Below are 9,759 nucleotides of genomic sequence, written 5' to 3'. Positions count from 1 at the left end.
AAAGAATCCCCCTGCCAATGCAGGAGCTGCAGGAGACATGGATTTGATCCCTGGATTGAGAAGATCCCCTGGAGGAGGGCATGGCAACCCACTTCAGTATTCTTGCCTGGAGATTCTCATGGACAGAGGAATCTGGTGGGCTATAGTCCACGGGTTGCACAGAGTCAGACACGACTGGGCACACAGTATGCGTGATAATGACCACTTACAGAACTGTTACTATTACTCACTTTCCTTGCTTCGTTTTAAAAAAGTTGTTCTTTTCTTTTGGTTGTGCCCCATGGGGGCATCTTAGTTCTCCACCAGGACATGCTCTCTGCAGTGCCCTAACCAGCGGATGGTCAGCCAGAGCATTCCCTGCTTCATTTAATTTCCTCCCCAAGCTTGCACATTGAATTTATTGGATTCCTTTTGCAGCCGGGTCCATAGAGGTGAAATGATTCACCCAGGTCACACAGGTGGAAAACTGGCAGAGCCGTGAGTTGAAACTAGGTTCATCTGGTTCCAAAAGTTAAGCTTCCTTCCTTTTGCACCAAGGAGCAGGGGCTTTTCCTAATGCTTGGTGACGCTATTGAGAGATAACCACTATCATCTGTTGTATCTACTCCGTATGGAAAGCCACACACTTTGCTGCCATCCCTGATCTCAGGAGACGTTCCCAGCAGCCCTTTAGGTAGGGCACAGACACACACACACACCCACATTTTACAGGTGATGGAGGGAGGCTCAAAGTGGGCTCCAAGGTCTGTGATCCCACCTACTACACTGAGGGATTGAAAATAGCCTAAATGCTTGATAAGCTTATTCTTGAAATACACTGAAAAGGAAACACAGTTCTAGCACTTGGATTCCTCAGTGCACCTAGATTTAGCCTCTAGGGGATAATCAGAAAAACTTCTGCAGCCTCTAACACATCCTATAATAGCCATGGTCCCATTGATCAAGCTGCCATTAGGTGTCAGATGCTGTGCAAAGCCCTTTTCATTTATCAGCTCATTGGTTTCTCCCAGACATCCTCTAAGCAAGGCATTCCAAGGAGCCCCATTTTGAGGATGGGGAAACTGAGACTCTGGGAGGTAAGGTCACCCAGCTAGAAGGATGCGAGGCAGCATTCACAACCAGTTCTGCCAAATTCTAGCATCTACTCTCAAAGCTGCTATATTTTACTTCAAATTTGATGCAAACTCATTCTGTGACCTTGAGCGAGTCTTTTAATCTCTGGGGCTTCGGTTTCTTTTTCTGTTTAAAAAAAAAAGAAAGAAACGAGGAGGGGGGTGGGGTAGCAAAACTCCAAATCCCGAAATCCCTCGGGAACAGAGACAGTGGTGGGGGTAGGTTAGCAGGAGAGAATTAAGAGTCAGCAGGATCAGACTCCCTGAGGGAAATACTCTGAGTCATTTTCAATGATTTCAGGAATTTCTGGAGGTCATGCTCAAGAATTGGGAACGGCAAATGAGTTTTGGCTTCTTCATCAAGATGAATTGATTCCTAATGGCCACTTGGAAGCACAGTGTAGAGAAGGATTTGCTCAGTGGGAAAGACTGTCCGCCATCGATTGGTGCTGTCTGCCATCCTGTTCATTTCGTGCTGTCTGTCTTGTGTGCAGGATTAGCAGTTGTGGTGCAAGCGCTGAGGTTATCTGCTGAGTTTTGTCTGGAACTTAACAACAACAAGTCCATGTTCGTTAAAATAAAAAATTAAGCTAATGTTTTTGGTGGTTCAAATTTTACATTTGAAAAATACAATAGGATTCCATAAAGATTTATTTTTTTGAAAGGAATACTGTGAAAAGTCTGTCTTACTTCTGACTTCTTGACATCCAGAAATACCCTTCGCCCTAAGGTATTATCATCTTTTACTGTGTAATTTCTAGAATACTATATGCATATTTAAGCATATATATTGTTGTTGTTGTTTAGTTGCTCAGTCATGTCTGACTCTTTTGTGACACCGTGAGCTGCAGGCTGCCAGCTTCACCTATCCATAGGATTTCCCAGGCAAGAATACCAGAGCAGGTTGCCATTTCCTTCTCCAGGAGAATCTTCCTGAGCCATGGATTGAACTGGCATCTCCTGCTTTGCAGGCAGATTCTTTACCACTGAGCCATCAGGCAGTGTTTGAGTCCTCATACAGCTGAATCTGTGGGCCAGTGGTAAAGAGCCCACCTGCCAATGCAGGAGACCCAAGAGACATGGGCTCAATCCCTGGGTTGGGAAGATTCCCTGGAGTTGGAAATGGCAACCCACTCCAGTATTCTTGCCTGGAAAATTACACGGACAGAGGAGCCTGGCGGGCTACAGTCCATGTGGTTGCAAAGGGTCGGATACAGCTGGGCTGAGTGAACGCAAGTATTCATGAGAGTTATTTTTCACTAAAATAAGTTTGTTTATGCTAGCATGCAATGAATTTATTATTTTACTTAAACAATACATACTTTAAAATCTTTTGAACTTGAATTTTGAATATGCTAAATGTTGATAGACACAAACAAAATTTTTCAGTGTCTGCTACAATTTTTAAGTGTAGAGAGGGGTTTTGAGGGCAAAAGTTTTCATCATTGCTGCTGTATGCCATGGAGGCAATATATCAGATGCAGAGACTGGCCTGTTTTTTTTTCCAAAGGCTGTGCAGTGGTTCCTTGAATGGAGGTAATTTACTTTAACAATAAACTCATTTTTATTACAAATGTAATACTTAGTCATGATTTTCAAATTTAAAGAGCCAGAGAAGGATAGAAAGAAAAAAGAATAACTTTCTTCTCATTTTTCTCAATCCCAGTTTTGATCCCCAGGGGGAACAATTTTTATCAGTTTCTTCTAGATCAGCGGTTCCCTGCTCAGGGTGATTTTGCCTCCAGGGAGCATCCGGCAATGTCTGGAGACATTTTTGGATGTCACAACTGGGGAGCGGGTGTTATTGGCATATGGTGGGACCAAGGATGCTGGTAAATGGCCTACAATCACAGGACAGTCCCCTACCAACAAAGAATGATCTGATCCGAGAAGTGACTAGTGCTGGGGTGGATAAAAGCCTTCTTTTGACATTATTTGTTTGTTTATATGTTCTCTCCTGCTTTTTTTTCCTAACCTTTATTTTTATTAACACAAATGATATTTTGCTAAATCAATTTTAAAAAGTGACTCAACTCATAGGGGATTAGGGATCCCTTTGAACACCAGATAAACCCCCCAGAAAGCAATATCCATATTTACAAAGTTTTGTACATAATTTCAGGAGCTTCACAGTCACTAAATGAGCCCTGCCAGAATCCCTTGGGTGTGGGATTTTTGTTTGCTTCTTTGTTTTTTACAGATTTACTTGTTCATGTATTTTTGGCTGCCCTGGGTCTTTGTTGCTATGTTTGGGCTTTCCCTAGTGGTGGCAAGCAGGGGCTACTCTCTGCTTGCGATCCTCGGGCTTCTCACTGCGGTGGCTTCTCTTGTTGCAGAGCACAGACTCTAGGGCATGTGAGCTTCAGCAGTTGCAGTGTGTAGGCTCAGTAGTTTTGGTTCCTCGGCTCAAGAGCAGAGGCTCAGTGATTGTGGTACATGGGCTTAGTTGCTCCATGGCATGTGGGATCTTCCTGGACCAGGGATCAAACCCATGTCCCCTGCATTCGACTCTTAACCTCTAGACTACCAGAAAAGCCCCAGCTTTTATTTTCTGGCCATGCCACGTGGTATGTGGGATCTGAGTTTCCCCACCAGGGATGGAGTCCTGCACCCCCTGCAGTGGAAAGGCAGAGTCTTAGCCACTGGACCACCGAGGAGGTCCCCAAGGATGTGTGATTTTCGAATCACAGCCCTAGAGCACCCCATCCAGAGAGAGAGATCACTAACTTTGCACCCCTCGATCCCTTCTTAGACAAGAGGATGAAGGGGCAGAGAGAGAGCAATAGTTTGGTTCTGGGTCCTTTAGGGAGGCAAGGCAAAGCAAAGATTGGAACTCGGGCCACCTGACTCCCCAGCGCTGGAATATTTCCACTTCACCCTGAATGAGGACGTTTTAGAAACGCTGATCTTCTCTTCCTGGTACAGCGGGAAAACACGCCACCAGCACTCTGTTCCTCTTGAGAAAACACAAAAGGCCCAGCTGTTGTTGATGAGAAACACTCAGGCACCTGGGAAAAAGCACATTCAGGATGTGAGGCGGGGGAGAGGGCTTGGGCAGGGACTGCTAGGGGGGTAAGGGACCCTGAAATGTGCAGCCACTCGCTCCCTGAGTCATTCATTCATTCCTTCATCCATCCATTCATTCTGCATCTGTGAACTGCAGCTTCCTGTCTACCAGGGCTGGGTTCTGGGGGACACCAGAGTGAACTAGACCCCTGCTTGTCCTGAACAGCTCCTTGCTCTACTGGGGGAGCCCGACCGTTGGACCAGTCACAATGCAGGGTGACTGTGCTCTAATGGGAACACTACCAGGCGTGGAGGAAGCACAGTTGTAACACTTGATGCAGCCTTGAGAGGTCAGGGAAGGCTTCCTGGAGGAAGAGGCAACTCAGTTGAATCTTTAAGAGCAAGTAGAGGGTTTGTCATATGGATGAGTGATGAAAAGGGAGTCTGGAAAAGGGAGCCACACTCAGAAAACTTGAAAGCATGAAGGAGCTGGACACGGTAGGGAAAAACAACTCCAGCTTGCAGGAGGCATTGGGAAGTTTCCTGGTGGTGCAATGGTTAGGAGTCTGTGCTTTCACTGCTGAGGGCATGGGTTCAATCCCTAGTCAGGGAACTAAGATCCTGCAAGCCTTGCAGCATGGCCAATAAAATTAAAAGGCTACCTTGTAGGAGGCAGCAGTGGGGTGGCATAAGATGAGACTGGTGACCTTGGCAGGACACAGGTGAGGAGCTTAGCTTTTTCCCCTGAGGGTAAGAGAGGGCCATTGGAGAATTCTGAGCAGAGGAAGAACAAGGACAGTTCTGAATGTTAGAAAGGGGCCAAGTGGAAATTGGACTTCGGGGGAAGGGAACCAGTGGTAGGAGCTGATGGTACAGTCTACCCAGGAGCAGGTCAGACAGGAGGAAATGGGAGCAAAAGGGACCCTGGAGGGAGACGAGTCTATGTACAGGGACTGGCTGGTTGTCAGGAGCAGGGGAGGGGAGACACTGAGGAGGCCCCCTGTGAGTTTCACAGTGCACTGTGATTTACAAGGCATACTGGTTACCTGTGCTGCATAACAAGTTACCACACGCACGGGGGCTTAAAACAACATGTGTTTCCTATCTCACAGTTTACCGTGGAATCTCGTACAGTTCAACAGGGGTCTTACAAGCCTGAAACCAAGAACTCGGCTGGCTGGCTCCTCATCTGGAGGTTCAGTTAGGAAGAGATCCACTTCCGCTCCCTCGGGTTGAATAGAATTCATTTCCTGCGGTTGTGTGACTGAAGTTCCTGTAGCAGGTTTTTTTTTGTTTTTTTGTTTTGTTTTGTTTTGTTTTTTGTTTTGCCTTGTGATCTTTTTGGAACCTTAGTTCCCTGACCAGGGGTTGAACCCAGGCAGGGGTGATGAAAGTGCTGAGTCCTAACTGCTGGACTGCTAGGGAACTCCTTCATGTTTTGATTACTGACTATAGCTGTGCTATGAACATTGGAGTGCATGTATCTTTCTGACTTAGCATTTTTGCTGGATATGTGCCCAGGAGTGGGATTACTGGATCATATGGTAATTCTGCTTTTAGTTTTTCAAGAAACCTCCGTGCTGCTCTCCAGAGTGGCTGCACCAACCGACATTCCCACCAACATTCTAGGAGGGCTCCCCTTTCCCCACACCCTCTCCAGCATTTCCATTCTAACTAGCGTGAGCTGATTCTTGACTCTTTCTAAAAGAGACCACCTGACCAGGTCAGGCCCACCCAGGGTAATCTTCCTTTTGACTAACTTCAAATCAACTGATTAGGGACTTTAATTACACATGCAAAATCCCTCCCTCTTGCGTATAAGGTAATCTAATCACGGGGATGACACCTCATCCTATTTTATAATCTTGCCCACATTCAGGAGGAGAGAATTCTACAGAGGTGTGTGCACCAGGTGGTGGGGATATTGAGGGTCATTTTGGAGTTCTGCTTGCCATATGAGACCAGGGGGTGTGAGGCTGGAGGACCTGCTCAAGGTTAGGGGTTTGGCAGACCTATCTCTCGGAGAAGGCAATGGCACCCCACTCCAGTACTCTTGCCTGGAAAATCTCATGGATGGAGGAGCCTGGTAGGCTGCAGTCCATGAGGTCTCGAAGAGTCGGACACGACTGAGCGACTTCACTTTCACTTTTCACTTTCATGCATTGGAGAAGGAAATGGCAACCCACTCCAGTGTTCTTGCCTGGAGAATCCCAGGGACGGGGGAGCCTGGTGGGCTGCCGTCTATGCGGTCGCACAGAGTCGGACACGACTGAAGCGACTTAGCAGCAGCAGACCTATCTCTGAGCCTACAGCTTCTAGGTCTCCAGGTTAATTCCATGGGAGACTTCGGTTAATGCAAGATGAATTCAGGAAAAAACTTAGAAATGAGAGCTGAAAGGGTCCATTTTCTGCAACACCCCTCTGAAGAGTCCTTCCATGAGCTGAAGGCTCGTTCAGTGGGTCTAACATTTCTAGGATGCAGAATGAAATTTAGAGATGCTGGACTTCGTTTCTTAAAAGGATAAACATGTGATCCAGACATTCCACTCCTAGCTATATATACATCCAAAGTGAAAGTGAAAGTGAAAGTTGCTGAGTCATATCCAACTCTTTGCGACCCCATGGACTTTACAGTCCACGGAATTCTCCAGGCCAGAATACTAGAGTGGGTAGCGTTTCCCTTCTCCAGGGGATCTTCCCAACCCAGGGATCGAACCCAGGTCTCTCACATTGCAGGCAGATTCTTTACCAGTCGAGCCACCAGGGAAACCTGCTACACATCCAAGAGACACGAAAAAATGTTGCCACAAAAAAAGTGTACACAAATGTTCACAGTAGTGTTACTCAAGTGGCCAAATCCAGAACTAACCCAAATATCCAGAGACAAATGCGGTGTATCCATACAATGGAATATTATCCTGCAATAAAAGGAAATGGAGTACTGATACATGAATGAACCTTGAAGACATAATGCTAAGTGAAAGAAGCCCGTCACAAATGAACGTATATGACTCCCTTTATATGAAAAGTCTAGAACTGGCAAATCTATCCAGACAGAAAGTAGATTAATGATTGCCTGGGGCTGGGTAGGGTATGTGGGGAGATGGAGGGTGGTGGCTGGCTGAGGGGTGTGTGACATCTCCTTGGAATAATGAGAATGTTCTTAAGTGTGTCCAAGGTGGATGCCCTATTTTATAAGTATAGTTAAAAGCCCTTGAACTGTACACTTGAAGCGGGTGAATTGCATGGCATGTATGTTCTATCTCAATAAAGTTGCTTAAAAAAGAGAGAGAGAAAAGATATGCCCTCCGAAAGAAGAAATCATAAGTCTAGTACTTAACGCCACAAAATTCTTCTAACCAACAGAATTAAAAATACTTCTAGGGAGGAAAATGAGGTCTACATGAGTTAAAGCCTAATCTATCAGAGTGAAGAATCTATGATGTATAATGTTGATGCATCTGGAAGGTCTTATTTAGGGATGTAAAGGCAAATAAGAGAAGAAAGAGTTGAAAATGGTAAAAGACTTCCAGTAAGAAGCAAGATTCGAGGTGGAACAGACTGCATTCTTTTTATTTACGATCTTTGGCTACTGACACCTAAGTGAGTAGAGTCCCCTGGATGCTGGGTAGCCCCCTCCCCCCATCCATCACAGAGAATCATCCAGCCCAAATGTCAGTAGTTCTAAGGTTTAGAAACCCTGGCTTACTTTATCATCTTCATGTTGTTTTCACCCTTTCAAAGTATCTATTTTTGCTTATTTATAGTTCCCCCAGTTAGGATATAAACATCTCCCCCATACTCCAGCCGAAGAACCAAGAAGCAGTGAAAAATATCACAGTTTCTGGAATCTGAAGACTTGACTCGGTGTTTCCATTGTTACCGCTTCCTATTTGCAGGCTGTGTTTACCTCTCAGCCTCAGTTTTCACGTCTTTAAAATGGGAGCTAAGAAGAGAACCCAGAAGACCTAGTCCATGCCTGCAAATCATTTAGAATCTGTAACCTTCAGCAGTCAATTCGTATCTATTACCATTGCTGTCCACGTCTCTCTCCTCCTCCCTGAGGCTGAACAAATGTTTCTCAGATGGGTGAGTTCCAGGCCCCTTCCCTGGAGGCTGGTGTTTCTTTGCTTCTACATCAAGGATGTCAGAATGCCCCTCTCCCCTTTTAAACTTACCTGTGAAACTCCAGTGGAAATCTGAGATGCTGCTTCGGGGGAGGTAGTCGGATGTGTGGGGAGCACAGGGTTTCTCTGTCTTCTGCCAGGGCCACCCCACCCCCTCCACCTCCGCCAGCAGGGACGAGCTGACACAGGAAGAACACAGGAATGGTTACACGGCTCTGAAGTTCATCACCTTTTGCTGACCAGTCACAGCAACTCCCTGCAAAGAGGCTGCTTCATCTCCAGACCTGACTTTGTATTTCCCGGGTGATCATGGGAAAATCACTGCACATCTCCGAGCCTCAGTTTGTTCATCTTCGATATGGGAACATCAGCTCCAGCGCTGCAAGGACTCAGCAAGGATTCCATGAGACAGTATGCAAACTCGCTAGCCCAAGTCTGTGGCTAGGGCTAGCTTTTAGTTTTTAAGTTGGTGTTTTGTTTTCTTAACTGGGGTATTGTTGCTTTTCAGTGTTGTGTTAATTTCTGCTGTACAAAGAAGTGAATCAGCTATATGTACACATATATCCCCTCCCTTTCGGACCTTGCTCCCATCTAAACTGACATTTCTCCAAAGAAGACATTTAAGAGGCACATGAAAAGATGCTCAACTTCACTAATTATTAGAGAAAGGCAGATCAAAACTACAATGAGGTATCACCTCACACCAGTCAGAGTGAGCCATCATCAAAATATCTACAAACAAGAGCTTTTAGCTTTTGATTCCATTTCCGCGAACACAGTCTTGAAACACTGCTTGTCTAGAGCAGCCTATAGAGACCTTTTCTCACCCGTGTTCCTGTTTAATTGCAGGCGAGTTTTTGCTCCCATTATAACTGAGTCTAGAAGAGAGGAAATGTTTTGCCCAAGGTCACACAGTGGCTACAGGCAGCTCTGTGGTTTGAATCCCCAAACCAAACTTTCTGACCCTCATCTCAGATTTTCTACCTTGAGTTGTCCCACCTTCTACCCACTGGCTAGTTCTAGAACTTGCAAATCCACGCATCTCAAAACTGTTACATAGCCCTCCAACCCAACCCCAGACAGACTTCTTTAAAACTTATTTCCACTCAAGCTTCATGCATCCTACTTTTCTCCTCACTCCCATCCCTATCTTGGGGGGAATCTAACTCTTTGAACTAGGGGTGGGTAGGGGGTAAGAAGAAAAAAAAGATATTGGTGAAACTTAAAAGGCTTCCGATCCTGGCAAATTGAATATAATTTTATTTTCAGCGGCTCTTTGCCCTTGCCACTTGGTGGGGGGTGAATGGTGGGGAGACTCGGGGAGGTGGAGCTTTTCCTTGGGTTTGGGGAAAGGGGAGAGCTCCTGGGGTCCTTTTTAAAAGGCCCTCCCCTCATTTCCGGCCGCCGCTGCCAGCCTTGGCTGGGCGCCTGGATCCTGTTGCTATGACGACAGGAAGAGGCGGTGGCGGCGGCAAGCGATGCTGTGGAGAGATGGAGGCTAGGGGGGGGGGGGG

Source organism: Bison bison, unplaced genomic scaffold, assembly GCF_000754665.1.
Source record: "Bison bison bison isolate TAMUID 2011002044 unplaced genomic scaffold, Bison_UMD1.0 scf7180017854187, whole genome shotgun sequence".
NCBI classification, from domain to species: domain Eukaryota; kingdom Metazoa; phylum Chordata; class Mammalia; order Artiodactyla; family Bovidae; genus Bison; species Bison bison.
This window is presented reverse-complemented; position numbering follows the sequence as displayed.